This window comes from Prionailurus viverrinus, chromosome B2 (genome assembly GCF_022837055.1).
Source record: "Prionailurus viverrinus isolate Anna chromosome B2, UM_Priviv_1.0, whole genome shotgun sequence".
In the NCBI taxonomy this organism is placed as follows: domain Eukaryota; kingdom Metazoa; phylum Chordata; class Mammalia; order Carnivora; family Felidae; genus Prionailurus; species Prionailurus viverrinus.
In genome coordinates, this window is record NC_062565.1 from 103963287 (window position 1) to 103981701 (window position 18415).

The window sequence follows — 18415 nt, forward strand, 5'->3', positions numbered from 1 at the left end:
CACCATTTAATACATTAGATCTTCAGGCGTATTCATCTTGCAGTTCAAAGTTTGTACCCTTTACCAGCTTCTCCCTATTCTCACCTCCCCCAACGGTGCTCCCATCCAGCCCCTGGCAACCACTTTTTACTCTCTGTTTCTAGTCTAGGAGCTTGAATTTTTTTTTAAGATTCCACATATAAATGATACCATTCAGTATTCAACTTAATGGAAGGATTTCCTTCTTTCTCATGGCTGAATAGCATTCTACCATGTGTGTGCGCATGTGTGTGTGTGTGTGAATGTACAGACAGATGTCTGTCTGATATTATGTTTTCATTTCCTTTGAGTATATACCTAGAAGTGGGATTGTCGGATAATATGGTAGTTCTATTTTTTTCTTAAGTTTTTATTTAAATTCCAGTATTGTTAACATAGTTTCAGGTATACAATATAGTGATTCAACACTTCCATACAACACCCAGTGCTCATCACAAGTGCACTCCTTAACCCCCATTACTTATTTTACCCATTACCCCACCCAACTCCCCTCTGGTCACCATCAGTTTGTTCTCTATCTTTGAGTCTGTTTCTTGTTTTGCTCCCCCCTCCCTTTTTTCCCCGTTCCTCATTTGTTTCTTAAATTCCACATATGATTGAAATCATGTATTTGTCTTTCTCTGTCTGACTTATTTTACTTAGCATAATACAATCTAGCTCCATCCATGTTGTTGTTGCAAATGGCAAGATTTTATTCTTTTTTATGGCTTAGAATATTTCAGTGTGTGTACACACACACACACACACACAGAAACATATATATATATATGCATATGGTAGTTCTATTTTTAATTTTTTTGAGGAACCTCCATACTCTTTTCCACAGTGGCTGCAACAATTTACATTCCCACCAACAGTAGACAAGAGTTCCCCTTTATCCATATCCTCACCAACACTTGTTATCCACTGTCTTTTTGGCAATAGACATTCAAGCGGTGGTAAAGCAATATCTCATTTTGATTTTTATTTGCGTTTTCTTGATGATTAGTGATGTTGACCACCTTTGCCTATACCTGTTGGCCATCTGTATGTCTTCTTTGGAGAAAGGTCTATTTAGTTCCTCTGCTTATTTTTAAATCAGATGATGGTGATGACGATGATGATGATGATGATGATGATGATTGCTCTACAGTTGCATGAGTTTCCTATATATTTAAGATATTAACTCCTTACCAGATATAATTTGCAAATATGTTCCCCCATTCCATAGGTTGTCTTTCCATTTTGTTGCTGTTCCTTTTCATTTTGTTGTTGTTCCTTTGCTGTGCAGAAACGCTATAGTTTGATGTAGTTCCATTTGATTAATTTTTTGCTTTTGCTGCCATTGTTTTTAGTGTCATATCCTAAAATGTTAGTTTTCCATCCTACTTATTGTTTAATTTTACTCTATATTTTCTTGCCTTTTAAAATAGAAACTTAGATAATTTTTTTCTAAATATTTATTTTCCTTTTCTTTTTATTCCCTCCCTTCCTCTTCCCTCCCCTCCTTTTTTCTTTCCTCCCCTTTCTTTCTTCCCTAATGTAAGTCTTTAAACTTCAGGTAATGCTTTAACTGCATACCCAGAAGTGTTGATTTTTTAATTGTCACTCATCTCCAAACGTTTTTTACTTTTCTATATCTTTTTTTAAATTATAGATCACTTGGGTTTTATATACTTTCCAAACATTTCAGGGTATGTAATTTTATTATTTAATTTATTTCTGTTGGGATTAGAGAATACATTGTGTAATATTTCAGTTTTTTATTGATTAAAATTATTTTATGGCCCATAATTTGGTCTACCTTCATTAATATTTTATGTTTACTTGAAAAGAATATGGATTCTGCAGAAGTTGAACTGTCTTTTTAAAATTTTAATTAAAGGGTAATGGGTGATAGAGCTTTTCAGATCTTTTGTATTCTGATTTTTTTTTCCTAAAATTTTTTATTGACTACTGAGATAAGGGTGATGTCTTAGTCCATTTGATGTGCTATAACAGAATACCATAGACTGGGTGGCTTATAATCAACAGAAATTTATTTCTCACATTCTAGAGTTTGAGAAGTTCAAGACATCAGTAGGTTTAGTGTCTGATGAGAGCCTACTTCATAGTTTATAGATGGCCATTTTGATGTGTCTTCACATAGTGGAAAGAGTGAGAGTTCTCCTGGGTCTCTTCTAAGGGTACTCATACAATTCATGGAGCTCTGCTCTTATGACCTAATCACCTCCCAAAGGCCATACCTCCAAACCATCACACTGGGAACTGGGTTTCAACATATGAAATTTAAGGGGGTACACACATTCAGACTATAGCAAGTGATAGTTTCTACAACTATGGCTGTGGAAATTTGTATTATTTCCATTTGCTTTAACTTTTTTTTTTTCATAAAATTTGAAACTTTGTTACTAAGTGCATATATATTTTTGGTTGATATGTGCTTCTTAGAAATTGGCCCTTTTACCTCTAAGAAATTACTCTCTTTATATTTTGTCTTGAAATATACTTTCTTTAATATTAAGGTAGGCATGCAAGCTTTCTTTTGCTTCCAGTTGCATAGGTAAATATTTTTCATTTGAGAACAAACTGATGGTTACCAGCAGGGAGGCAGGAGCGGTCAGGGTGAAATAGGTAATGGGGATAAAAGAGTGTAATTATCATGATGAGCACTGAGTAATGTATAGAGGTGTTGAATCACTGTATTGTATACCTGAAATTAATATAACACTGTATGTTAACAATACTGGAATTAAAATAAAAAATGATTTAAAAACTAATGTATTTGTGATGTTATTTATGAAGTATTTCTCTGGTAGACAACATAGAGTTGATTCCAAATGATTATCTTTGCCTTTATGCCTTTATGCTATTAGTTTCTCTGAAAAAGTTTTCATTTCACTCTCATTATGCAGAGTATTTTCATTGCATTAGAATTTTATAGACTTGTTTTCATTTCAAGTATTCCATTCCTTTGACATCTGGCTTCTATTATTTCTAATGAGAAATCACAGTATTTTTTTTTTATCATTGTTCACCATAAGCAATATGCCTCTTTTTCTCTGGCTATTTTGAATATTGTTTCAGTATTATTTCTTTATTTTTTCAGGTGTTTATTCTGTGATGGCCCTAGGTATTGTTTAGTTTGAATTTATCTTGTTTTCAGTTTGCCAAGCTTTGTGGATCTACAAATTAATATTTATCATCAAAATTTTAAATAACTTTGGTCTTTGTTATTTCACATATTTTTGCTGTCTTCACTCTATTTCTGGGATAACTGTTAACATATGTATTAAACCTGAGTAGAACTTCTCAACTGATAGAGCAAAGAAATACACGCATGTAAGCCAGAGTTCCTTCTAAATGTAATAACCTTTATCTATTTAAAACTAAATATGACTTCTTACTGATGTCTCCAACTCTAATACATTAACATCTGGATCATTTAGCCTCTTCCTCTTGCTTGCTGGCAAATTCCTATGTCATAAGTGAGAAATCTGGCTCTCCCCATCTGTCATCCTTTTATTTAATCATTCACTTCCGGTATACACATACAGCAGTGTCAAAAGTTTTAACCCATACTCCTGTAGAGAAAAACATTATCGACTATAGTACAGCACTTACACACAATTATTTTGTTTTGGTCTTCCGGACTTCACTCCTTTTCAGTTACTTAGGTCAGTGCCTTTCTTTCCCCACTTCCTTCAGTGAGACTAGTGCGTCCCTTCGTAATAAAGTTAGATTCTCGTGTCAAGTCTACATTCCTTCCTGGAATCATCTAACCTCCTTAATACATTTATAATTTTGTATACATTAAGAGTCATTTTTTGTGCTGTAAATTTCTACAGGTTTTGAAAATGCACAAGTTCATGCATCACTATTACAGTTATCATACGAGGAGAGTTTCCCCATTGTAAAAACTCCCTGTGCTTCGTATATTCAATCCTGTATACCTCCTTCACTCCACACTGAATCTCTGACAACCACTGATCTATTTGCCATATTAATAGTTTTGCCTTTTCCAGAATGTGTACAGATAGATCATATAGTATGTATCCTTTTCAGATTGGTTTCTTCCACTTAGGAATATACACTTAAAGTTCTCACATGTCTTTTCATTTTCAAATGACCTACCTCATTTCTTTTTGTTACTAAATAATTTTTCATTTTATATATGTACCACAGTTTTACTTTTCCATTCACCTATTGAAAGGCATCAGTTTTTCTGCTTCCAGGTCTTGGAAATTATGAAGAAACCTGCTATAAGTATTCATGTGCAGGTTTTTGTATGAATATACTTTTCAAATCTATTGGGTAGATATCTAGCAGTGTGATTGTTGGGTCAACTGGCAAGATGATAGCTTTTTAAGAAGCTGCCTAAGTATCTTCCAATGACTGTACCATTTTGAAGTTCCACTAGCCAAGAATGAGCTTTCCTGTTGTTATATATCATCCAGCATTTGATATGGTCAACTTTTTAAAATTGGATTTTAGCCATTTTATACTTGAGTGGTTACATCTCATTTTTGTTTTAATTTTCAATTTCTATATAACTAATGATTTTAAGTATATTTTTATATGCCTTTTTTGCTATATGTGTATCTTCGTTGGTGAGGTGTCTCTTCAGGTATTTTTTGCCCATATTGTAATTGCGTTTTTGTTTTTATATGGTTGAACTTTAAGAGTTCTTTGCATATTTTAGATATAAATCCTTTATCAAATACGTGTTTTGCAAATATTGCTTCCACTTCTATGGATTGTCTTTTCATTCCATTAAGAGTATCTTTCGTAGAGCTGAAGTTTTTAATTTTAACAAAATCTACCTTATCAATTTTGGTTTTTTGTGTATTATGTTTGATGATGTATCTAAAACACTACTGCCAAAAGGTCAGCTAGATTTTTACCTCTTTTTTTATAGAAGTTTTATACTTTTTGATTTTACATTTAGGTTTATGATATATGTTGAGGTAATATTTAGGAAAGATGTAAGGTCTGTATAGATTAATCTTTTTAATATATACATCCCGCTCTTCTGACATCATTTGTTGAAAACACTTTTTTTTTCCATTGCCTTTCTTTTGCTACTTTGTCAAAGGTCAGTTGAATATAACTGTGTTGTTGTATTTTGGAGCTCTCTATTGTGTTCCATTGGTTTATGTGTCTACTTTTTTGGTAATTCCCTGCTGTCTTGATTACTGAAGATTTAGAGTGAGTTCTGTATTCAAGTAGTGTCAGTCTTTCAACCATGTTCTTCCATATTGTGTTGGTTATATGGATATTTTATCTTTTAGCATACAATTTAGAATACAACAAAGAACTTGCTAGATTTTGACTGATATTGCATTGACTCTACAGATCAAGTTGGGAAGTATTTAAATACAGAATATTGGGGCGCCTGGGTGGCGCAGTCGGTTGAGCGTCCGACTTCAGCCAGGTCACGATCTCACGGTCCGTGAGTTCGAGCCCCGCATCAGGCTCTGGGCTGATGGCTCAGAGCCTGGAGCCTGTTTCCGATTCTGTGTCTCCCTCTCTCTCTGCCCCTCCCTCATTCATGCTCTGTCTCTCTCTGTCCCAAAAATAAATAAACGTTGAAAAAAAAATAAAAAAAAATAAATACAGAATATTGTGCTTCCAATTTACAAAAATGGAATCTCTCTACATATGTTTAGATCTTATTTGATTACTTTGATCAGAGTTCTGTTGTTTTCCACATAGAGATTCAGTGTATATGTTGTTAGACATATACTTAAATATATTTCCTTTTTGTAGTGCAATTGAAAATGATGTGTTTCTGTTTCCTTTTGTTGTTGTTGTTGTTTTCTTTGTCTTCCAAACTCCAGCCAACTAACTTTTGTACTTTTGTATATTTACAAAATCACAATCGTGTGACCTTGCTGAAATTGCTTTCTAGTTCTGGAAGGGTTTGTTTGTTTGGTCAATTATTTGAGATTTTTCTACACGCACAATCATGTCATCTGCAAATAAAGTCGGTTTTATTTTTTCTTCTCTATCCACATAATCTTTATTTCTTCTTCTTATCTATCTTGTCTTGGATATTGCCAACTGCTTCTACTGCTTTTATTGATATGATGGTATGGTTTTTACTCTTTAGCTTGTTGATATGATGGATTGATTTGCTGGTTTTTAAATTAAATTTAATAGATTTGTTGACCTAAAATAAATCCCACTTTATACATTATTGGATCAGTTTCCATTTTTTTTTTCATTGCAAACACTTGCACCTATATTTTTGAGAACTATTGTCCTGTTTTTTTTTCTTTTCTTGTAATGTCTATGGAGTTTTTGCATTAGTATAAAATTGCCCTTATGGAATGAATTACAAATTGTTCCCTCTACTTTTTTTTTACTAACTTAGACTGTACAGAATTAGTCTAATATCCTCTTTAAATTCTAGGTAGAATTCATCATTGAAACCATCTGGGACTGAAGCTTTTTTTGGAAGATTATAGATTTTCAGTTATGTTTTAAATAAACATAGACCTAATCAGATTAGGTGAACTTTGATAGTTTGTGTATGTCAAGGAATTTGTACTTTTCACCCAGGTTATCAGATAGTTGGCATAGGTTGTTTATAACATTCTTTTATCATCCTTTTAATATCTATGAGATCATATTGATGCCTCCTCTTTCATTTTTAATATGAATAATTTATTTATTTTCTCTTTCTCTTTCTCTTTTTTAGCCTGGCTGGAGGTTTATGGAGAACACACTAGAAGTATTTCAAAATGATTAACTTTTCCCTCCTTGCCAGAAACATGAGGGTTTTTTCTTGGCTTTTCACCATGGTACCTAGTGTTGTTCCTGAAATTAAGACCCATGAAGGTGTGGGCTACCCCAAAGACTACAATCCCCAGGCATTTCCCAGTCTTATGTTAGTCAACACTTAGTCTCTAGCAATTCATTAAAGTTACCATTTAAGAGTTACTACTAGTTTGGGGTGGCTGAGTGGCTCAGTCAGTTGAGCCTTGGACTTCAGCTTAAGTCTTGATCTCAGAGTTCATGGGTTCAAGCCCTGCATTTGGGCTTTGTAATGACAGCACAGAGCTTGATTCAGATTCTCTGTCTCCCTCCCTGCCCCTTCTCCACTCACTTTCTCCTTCTCTCTCTCTCTCTCAAGAATAAACAAACAAACAAACAAAAAATACTTACTAATTGTTTAAGGGCCCAGCAGTTTCTCCTCCAGGTAAGCTCATATCAGCTGTGATTTTTCATATTTGCTTCTTTCTCCAGGTTTCTGTGGTTTGTCCTGTGACCTCAAATCTCTGATACAGGTTCAAGAAAATATACTGATTTTCAGTTTGTTGAGCTTTCTTTCTTCTATGGTTAAAAGTGAAGATTTCCAAGTCTTCAACATGTCAGAGCTGACACTGAGAATGTAATTTTATTTTGCCAAGTATTTACATATACTTTAAAATATTTGTTCACCGAATCCAACAGCTAGGTATATCTGAATCATCTTAGGACTGGATCCTGCTTATGACTTTTTAAATTTAAATTAATTATTTTTTAATCATAGATTAAAAACTACCTGGGCCTTTCCTTGTCCAGTAATATTTGACTGTGTACTTTACATCATTGACAAGATATAAAGACTTTGGATCTTTTATTTTCCTTTAAATAGTGTTTGTTTTATTTAAGTAACTAGTTCAATAAATGACATGTCATCTTGATCTCATGTAAGTTTGTTTATATGTTGTGTTAGTGCATATATGTACCATCATCAAGATGTTCTTGCAACCCTTCCTGATACCATTGAATGCCCATATTTCCTGTCCCCCGTGGTTATTATCAAGGTTTATTTTAAGGCTTTGTTCAAGCAGATCTACCTACTGAGTACCTTGTTCTAGGGAATATTTCTTAAACTTAAAGCACATTACTCCTCATATTTCAGCTGGGTGCTCAGTGTGGTTGAGAAGTTTTAACAAGGTCTCTATAGTCTGGCAGCGCCAGATCTTCAGTGTTCCCTGGCACTGACCAGCCATTTCAATCTCTCTCTCTCTCTCTCTCTCTCTCTCTCTCTCTTTTTTCCCCCAAACTCATAGCAACTACTCTACTCAACCTGAAAATGCACAAGATAGCCCCTGGTAAAGGATATATGGGCAAATCTGGTCTCTAATTTAGCTTCTTCTCCAGTGTTCTGCTTTACAGGTCCAAATGCTTCAACTACCCTGAATTTTGTCTTCGATCTTCTCAGATAAAGATGATTTCCATGTTCAGCTTTGATTCCTGGCCAAAGAGACAAGGATATTTATTGCATAAAATATTGACACTCCATCCCAAATGGAAATATGTATGGCTATCAAATGATCATGATTAAAAAGATTATGGTATACACTTTACCCTTTAATAACTTGGGCATTATGAGTTCTGACCGCCTTTTTGGTAAAAAAATTGTGTATCACTTATAACTCCCCCAAAACATAACTACTAATAGAGTACTATTCACTAAAAGCCTTACTGGTAACATGAACAGTCAAATAACACATATTTCATATGTCATATAAATATATATATATATATTATATGATGTAATTTTACAATACAGTAAGCTAGAGAAAAGAAAAAGTTATTTAGAAAAACCTAAGGATCAAAAAATAAATTTACTGGACTGTGTTGTATTTATTGAGAAAAAAATCATGTATAAGGATACCTACACAGTTCAAACCCATTTTGTTGAGGGTCAACTGCATATACATTATTAAGATGAATGAATTTGATCTTTTATATATTTAAATGAGGAATAATTATAATATAATTATAAGTTAAAATGCCAGATATAGAATAATAATCCAAGTATGATAACATTAGAAATTTGAAAATGCACACACACACACACACACACACACACATACACATATACACACATTCCAACAGAAACAGAGAAATCTGTTGAATGGTATAACCCAAATGAACAGATACCTTTGTACTAGTGTGTGGGGACTCCAACACCACAGGGCAATATTTTGTAATGAACTAGAGACCTCCATGCTTTAGTAATGTGTACAGAATTTATCTTGAATCGATGCTATTTTAACAGTGAAAGTGAGTGTTACTTATCAATAATTGAGCGTGAAAAATAAGCATGAACTAGAGCTGTCCTGGGAAAACTAAGATGTATGATAACCACATATAGGAATGAAGTTTGATACAAGGATTAGTCTGTATCCAATTCTATCCTTCCATTGGTGCCATAGTGGCCTCTCACCAATTTCCAAAAAGGAAATATCCTATCAGTATGATTTTAAGTCACTTTTTGTAATTTTAATATAAACATAAGATATAATTCTCCAGTCAATTTTTATCTTTGATTTCCTTTACAATTACTCTTTATGCTCTTTAAATTTTATGCTCATTGGGAACGTCACCATTTTAAATCATACAGTGTGGTCAAAATGTTAAGATCAATAGGTCCTTGGGTAAATGTAGAGGGTAAAAGAAGCTACAGGTTCATTTTAGACATATGTGCTTAACATGTTCCTTTCCAAATGCAATTCTCTGTATATAAAAGAAATAAGCATACTTTTATCAATGTAAGAAAGGTTTTCTGATTCCAGATGCTTCTCGACAAGTGAAATCCTTGTGTCTCCAGAATCTAGAAAACAGTGTTCATAATATTAGAACTTAAAACACTTGGCCAACTTAATTCTTAGTCACGTTGTAGTTAGCAAGTGATTATAAGACAAGGAGTACCTATGAATAAAAAAATTATATATTCACACCAATAGAAAGACTATATTAGAATTTCATATATGGATGTAGGTATGATTAATAAGTATGAGGACCTATAGTAAGTGTTATAGGTGAGGATCAGAATAAGTAGGTCTCAAGAAAGATATTGTCATTGGGTTGAATATAATTTGTGCAGAATTGACCTAGGGAACAAGAGTTGAGTAAGCATTAGTAGATGTGAAAATTTGCTTTGTTTGTGAGAAAGGGAACAGTAGTCGATGACGACATCTGTCGATTGTTACTTTCTCTATACGACCCATGGAACCTATTGAACACTTTAGAAATAGATCTGATTTAATTTTTTTTTTTTAACAACGCTGCAAATTGTGAATTGTTCCCATTCTACGGAAGCTTTCATTAAATGATTTGCTTGAGTTCACACAGTTAGCATTTGGGGAGCATCATTGACATTGAAACCTGGGACCATTAGGCTCAATAATCTGTGTCTGCTAGCACACGGGCAAAAGAGGCTGTGTAGCAGAGCAAAATAATTATACAATTTACTTGTTTTGTTTTCTGATACTCAGATGATTTCCCATTCATTACATTTTTTATTTAAAGTTCAATTCTGTGGCAGGCTTTTCCGCAAAAATTTTTCCTTCCTTTTCTTTCATTCAAGGAAAAAAAAAAGCCAAGCATACCTTTGGATCAGGATCTCATATACTTCTAGTATCTACTATATCAAATGACTCTTCATTAAGTTTGTTCTGTGTTTATAGAATAGTACACGGATTAACCTGAGAGTTACACTTCCATTGCCTAAGCAATTTCTATTTGTACTACAATATTTAGAAGTAGTGGAAATATTTGAAGAGGGTGTTTAAGAAAATCAATCAGTCAAACTACCCAATAATGAACGCCTGAGTAATGTGAGCATTAATCACAAGTACACTGGTTTCTCCATGGAGGGTGGAGAGTGGGGATTTGAACTAAATTACAAAAGAGGAATAACACTATTTTAAACGCTTCTCTAATAACATAATCCAAGAACAAGTTAGAGCAATGTAAAAATAAAGCTCCAAGATATTAAATAATTATTTTCATATTCAGCACTTTCCTTTATCTTTTCCATGTGAGAAACCGTCAACTGAGAAAATCACATAAGGAAAATTATGAAGTGTTTTAAGAAAATATGCAGTGTCCATGGTAAGTTCCTCACTGACCTTAAAACTTGAGCCTGCAAAAGCAAAATAAATACGCTGAGCAGGATTAAATCTGAGTAGAGATTGAATGTTTTAGTCCCCTCATTTTGATACATAAAACAAAATAAAGAAATATGGATTTCAAATATCCAAACTGGAGGCATCTGAGAGAAAATGTGACTATTGTCATTTTGCAAATCTGCGTTTTTTTAAATGTCAGAGTCATTTTCTAATCTTACTCCTCTTACTTGAAAATGATGCAACTAGAGGCATCCAGTTATCCTAGAAGTGGCATAGAAACATTTTTTAAACTATCTGTGCATATAAATGTAGTAATGTAATACAATGACAGCCATAATGATTGATAGAAACTTATATGGCAGAAGACAAGATATATAATGATGCATAGTTATGAAATGCTATAATGTTTTTTCTGAGTTCCATGGTTTGCTCAAAAGCAGTGTGCAAGCATGTAGAGGGTTTGTTACAGACAGAGAGAGAGAGAGAGATAGAGAGAGAGAGGCAGACAAACATAGTGACGATAATAATACAGTAAATCAGAAGTTTAGCTTTTGAAAAGATAAAGTAAAAATGAGATTCTTCAATTGATTTTTAAAAATTTGATGTTGTTTTCATGAATTTTCAGAATACATATTTTTTTAGATGTGAAGTAGATGAATTTGAAAGGAACCAGAGTTAACTGGTTCTTAGATTTCCTTCTTAGAGAAAGTATAATAAATGCTACAAAAAATAATGGGAGAAGTAAAAAAAATATGAGCAGATTATAATAAATCTAGAGTTTCATGTGCACATATGTGTGTATACCTGTATGTGTATGTGTGCATATATATATATATATATATATATATATATTTGTGATTGTATATATATTTATATATGTATAAATTTCAATATTGCTAATTTTTTGTTCTTAGTCCTCCTAAAAAGTTACAATTTTGGAAAAGGTATTGTAGCTTTATTTCGCTAATTTTTTGTTCTTAGTCCTCCTAAAAAGTTACAATTTTGGAAAAGGTATTGTAGCTTTATTTCTGCCTTATATTTTATAACGTCTCCACAAAAGAATATTCCACCATATTCCACTTAAATCTTTTTATGTGCCCAGTGCCACCCATCTTAACCCTCAAGGTCTCCTTTCTACACCAAACAATTCTTCACGTTCAAGGAGACGCACTAGAATCTATACTTATTTTCTCATGCTCATGATTCTAAAGAAAAAAATAATTAATTGCTTAGTCATTTCCATGTAATTATTGTATTATATTAGCTATTCCCTCAACTTATTCTTTTAAATAACAAATAGGCTCATTTCTTTTCTCTTAGCTTTTCACATATTTTCAATATTTTTACATTTTCAAGACTGAAATAAAAATTGGAATTTCAAATATTTCTCCCAGGTATGTTTATGCATTTGTTTTTATTCCCTTTCTGTTTTCTCTTCCTTCCCCAAATATATTTCCTTGGCTTCTCTGGCTTGTACTAACTTTTCCTCTTAGGAAGTAAGGGTCACATAGTCCTCATTATAGATCATAATGTAAGAGAGTCCAATTGAAAAAGTGTATAACAATTAAAGAATTCATAATAAAGGCAGGGAAATATAATGGAAAGAGCACAAATTTTGAAGTCAGGAAAAGAAAGTTTACTTTTGCCATTCACTAAGTGTTATTTTCAGCAAATAACTCAAACTTTGTGACTTTTGCTTTATCAATATGAGAAAGCAGAATGACAATACATACTTCAAAAGATCACTGGATGAATTCAGTGAGAGACATAGATGCTTGATAAGTGAGAGTTAATATTATTATATAAAAATATGGACCTTAAACTCACCATCGTTTATTAAAGTTAATGAAATCTCATTTATAATATGGTACATTAACATTTTTTAATTAATATGATGAGTTGAAATTCACTTAGTCTCTTTGGCCTGCTATAAAAAACACCTGCATAGCTTAAAAACAACAAAAATGTATTTCTCACAATTCTGGAAGTTAAGTCCAATATCAAGGTACTGGAAAGTTTTGTGTTTGGTGAGTCCCTGATTTCTGGTTCACAGATGACAGTCTTCTCATTGAGTCTTCACATGGTGGAAGGGGTGAATTAGCTCTCTGATGGCTCTTTTATATTTAAAGGCACTAATCCCAACCATAAGCGTTCTATGGACTTATGTCTATGAATTTATCTATTCTGCATATTTCATATAAATGTAGTCATGTAATACTCTGTGTCTGACTTCTTTTACTTAGCATAATATTTCTAAGGTTTGTCTACTTTGCAGCATTTATCAGTACTTTCCTTTTTATAGGTGAATGTGTACATATACTACAATTTATTTATCGATTCATCTGGTGATGGCAATTTGGGCTGTTGCTACATTTTAAAATATGGAAGTACAATGTTGATCCTCTAACAGTTAAAGCCTTGTGAAAGAGACTGATATCTCGATCTGTTTCTGTCTCTTTCTTTCCTATATTCATTAACGGAAACATGTGTCAGTAAAGGAGCCAGATTTCTACCCCTGAGTCAAGAATAGTAAGCTACTGATTTTCAGCAGTGGTTTCAGAGTTATTCCGTTGAGAATTTATTCTGATAAGTACATGAGCATTTTTAAAAATTGCTGTCTCATCTCCACCGACTACCTATAGCTTTTCTATTCTTATATGTCACCAAACTATATTTCTTTTCACCAGCATATCTTCCTTTTCAAGAAATACTGCCATAGCAGTGATTGTTGATTAAATTGAGCCAAACGTTACAAAGAAGCTTGAGAATCACTATTAAACCTGTAACTTTACGATACATCTTTAAAAATGTAGGAATCTGTCACTTTTGCAGAAATAAATGCATTAATTTATCTATTTGGAATTTAGTGGTGTTTCAAAAAGCATTTAAGCTTGAGCAAGATGAGAATGTGGTGTGAGTGTTGGTTTTTTTTAACAGTATATCATTTTTTCTTTTAAATTTTTAATGTTTATTTTTGAGAGAGAGAGAGAGACAGACAGAGTGTGAGCAGGGGAGGGACAGAGAGAGAGAGGGAGCTACAGAAACCGAAGCAGGCTCCAGGCCTTGAGCTGTCAAGCACAGAGCCTGACACGGGACTTGAACTCAAGAGCAGTGAGATCATGACCTGAGCTGAAGTCAGATGCTTTACTGACTGAGCCACGAGGGCGCCCCAACAGTATATCATTTTGAAGCCAGTATGAAACCACTGTTATCACTGTTTGATAATTTACTTGTTCTACAGGAAGTTGAATGGTAATAAAATTAAAAAGAGAGAAAGAAATGTTGTAAAAGTGGTAATTCATACTTCGGGGGAAAGAAGTGGGAGTTTTCATTAGATTATGGGTATAATAGTTAGACACACTGTCTAGTCCTCTGGTTAATTACCCCTGATACACTTTGAGCTTGTATGATAACACTAACCTGAACAATGAGGCCTAACGAGATTTTATTCTTACCCTCCAAATTATTTAAGGTTTTGAATCATTTACAATAGAAAAGTATACTTTTATTTTAAAATGTTTTTGTCAAAGATTGTTTTTTTTTAAATTTTTCTTCTTTTTCAATGCAAAAATTGCCTCAAAATATTTTGAAGATGTATCATCCAAGAAATGATTTAGAACACTGATGCCACATGGATAGTTTTACCATTTATAGACTACAGTATCTTTCTAAAAGTCAAGCTTTTAGCAATTAAGTTAAAAGTCTTGGGGAAGTATTTTATTATACTAAACATACCTGAGACAGTTGAAATAGTAGGTTAGTCAAATGGAAAAAAATATTTAACAAAAGGTAAAGTTTCTCATTTTAAATGTCAAATTGTTTTCAATCTCATATTTTATTAGGAACTTAAAAGAGTCCTTGGCCTCCTACTTTTTTTTCTATAGATTTTAGTATCATTCATATACAAATGAATACTGGAAAGAGACACATTTATTTTTCTTTCTATTAATGTAATAGCCCCAGTAAAATTAGAATTTATCACGGGAGATGTCTCCTAAGAGATATATGAACAATTGCTTCCCCTTAAACTTGCACTCTCTTTCTTTTTACAAGAACTTTTTTACATTTTCCAGTCCCCTCAAATTTCTGACAGAGAAGCTAGAAGCCATGAGAAGCTAGGATTCTTAATATCACCTCTATTAAACATGCAAGTCTACCTTACTAAATTTATCCACCATTTTCTTCTGTGCTGATAAAATTACAGCACCTCTTTCCCACCTGTGTTTTGCGAACTAAGCCCTCACACCTTCACTCTCTACTAATACTTATCCCTTCTTTCTTTCGTGTATGTAACGTGTTTCTTTTTAATAATTTTTAAATGTAATCAAGTATTTCTTATGCAAGCATTTGAAAAGATATCAACAAAAAGATTAGTAGAATCAATGACTACTCCAGTCCTTCCCACTGTTGTTTAATCTCATCCTACTTTTTCGAGGTCAACTTTTCGTAAGAGAGATCTATGTTTACTATCTCCATTTTGTCACCAATCACTGAATCCTCAACCCTTCGGTTTGATTCACATTTCTCATTTCATCCTGTGGTGAACTGTGACTACAATGTCATTTGGTCTAATGAACATTTTTCATTATCAAGTTTATGGGAGCTTTCAAAAGCATTTGACATTGTTGGCCTTACCCTTTGTCTCTAGACACTCTATTACCTTAGCTTACTTGATATAAAACAATATCTTAACATTTCTTCTATTTCTTTATATGTATTGCCTTCCTCTTGTCTGTAGGCTCATCTTTACCAAGCTTTATAAGTTGAAGTTCTTCAAGATTTTTTTTCTACCTCCTATCTTTTCACTCCATATGTTATGCCTAGGTAATGGCATTCATAACAATGGCTTAAATTTTCATTTTCATGAAGGAAGACTTATGACTTTTTATATACAAACTATACCTCTCCTCTGAGCACCAGACCCATGTATCCAGTTACTCACATGACATTTCTACTAGATATCTACTAGACCTCTAGAAAAATTTAAATCAAAACTTTTCAAATTGAACTTTATGATACCTCCCCTTTGGTTCCGGGAGCTAACCCTCATCAAGGGGCCTTTCTCAATACCGGTCTCTCCCTTTTCATCCACATGTATTATATACAATCCTATTGTTTCTGCCTACTAAGGAACTCTTGAGTCAACCCACCTCTCTGCCTCTCCATTTCCATAACTATGGTCCAAATGACAATAATTTCTCATATAAAGGACAGCGATAGCCCCTTTACTTCACTTATTGGATCATCTCATGCCAGCCTCACTGGCATCTCCATAGCCAGCCAAAGTGATTTTTCCAAAACATAAGGCTGATCATATCACTCATATGGTTAAAAGAATTCTAAGAATCAAATAAAGATTTCTGTAACTTAGCTTTGTAAGCCACTTCCTATATTCCTGGTCTTACTTTACAATATGCTTTTCACAAGACTGGTTTATACCTAAAATCTACTATTTTCTAGATGTGCCTATATTCCATTATAACACAAATTGTTACCCTTGATACTTCTCTTAACCTAATCTCTGTTCTTACCTAGTTATTTCCAGCATTTCCCTGGATTATAGTTCAGCCAGATCCTTTTCAAAGAGGGCTTCTCTATCCTTACTGACTAGATAAGTTTTCTTCATTGCAAGTTTGTAGAATACTTAGTAACCCACTCAAAATGTTTGTTGCATCTAAATTCTTAAAAATAAATATTTGAATTTTACATTACTATCTGTCTATTCTACTACACAAACCATGAGAGCAGGTTCTGTGTCTCCCTGTACTCATCATGGAAACTTCAGTATTTAGTAAAGTACCTAGCACTTAATAGGCCCTCAAGAAAATTTTCTGGGTGATAAAATAAATGAATGAATGTTGGATGTTATACTTAGGAGAATGGAAATTCTGATACTGAGAAGGAATTGTTATTATAACTGTTAACCTGACAGAAATTCAAGTTAAAATTAAGAACAATGACCAAGTCTGGAAGTGTGATAAGTATATCACTATTTGGTTTTGTTAAATCTACATCTCAAACAATAGTATCATTTAGGTGTAGCATGTTAGAAAAGTTGTATATGATGAAGACAAAGTGGGGGCACTTCTAAGAAAGACAGTGAAAGGGATTAATGAGTTAGAGTGATTGATTCACGTGGGTAGAATAGTGACAATCAGCTCAGCACTGAATGTGAAATTGGGTTCTTTGTAGACTACACAGGACAGAGCTTGTTTTCTGTGCTATAAGTATCCACTCTATTGTAATTGTGATACATTTCATCAAATTAGACTGATTGCAACTAAAGTAATTACACTTTAAAAGCAAGGCTCAAAGATGGTTTAAAGAAAATATAATAACCATCTGTAATTATTGGAGGCACACCAACACCAATTGAAAATAGAAGGTGTTGGATAGAAGAATTAGTTCTAAAATTAATAAAATGAAATTAGACTTGAGAAATTTTCAACAAAACATAAAATTCCTTTCCAAATATTGGTTTTCCTAATATGAGTGAATGCTCATAGTATCTATTATATTTAAATCATTGAAAGGAATAGCCAGACTGAGGTGGTATTGAGTATGGGGCCTAAAACTCAAAAAATAAGTATATAAATAAACATATAAATATATAAAAATTAAATATAAATAAAGCAAATATTAGAAAGATAGTGCTGCTCATAATGTTTTACTTTCAAGTATGACTTTCCCTATAATTTTCAAACATTGGGTCCTTATAAATATTTACTATAGGGGCATCTGAGTGGCTCAGTCAGTTAAGCGTCCAACTTTGGCTCAGATCATGATCTCACAGTTTGTGAGTTCGAGCCCCACATTGGGCTCTGGAGCTGACAGCCCAGAACCTGGAACCTGCTTCAGATTCTCTTCTCTCTCTCTCTCTCTCTCTCTCTCTCTCTCTCTCTCTTTCTCTCTGCCCCTCCCTTGCTCTCACTGTCTCTCTCTCTCTCTCTCTCTCAAAAATAAACATGTACAAATGTACATCTTAAAAATATTTACTATATTTTAAGTTAACTTTAATTCTACTTTGTAAACATTTTTACATTGGAAAATTAGAAGTATCTGATGACAAAAATAAAATTTAATTGCTTTATTAGAGCAACCCCCCACCCGTGTTCATCAGAAGAGATTTTTGATCTTAGCTGCTAAGACAAATGTCTAAAACGTATTTTAACATTTTATATGAGAATTTTATATTTATCAATATTTGAATGTTCTTGACTTTTGTGTTCACATATTTCTTGTCTCTCTGTTTGTCAGGTTCGATTCCAACTGCCATTCTTTTCCTGGTACGATGACAAAAATAGAATCACTCTGAAACACATAGATGAACAAATATTCCATGGAGAAAATTAATCTCTTTGTCTTCTTCTTGGACACTAGATCATATTTCCCAGACGTGTAGCTGTGTTTGGTCATACAAGTAAGCTCACACCAGTAGAATGTTAGAGAAAAGTGTATGTGCAACTTTCGTCTCACATATTAAG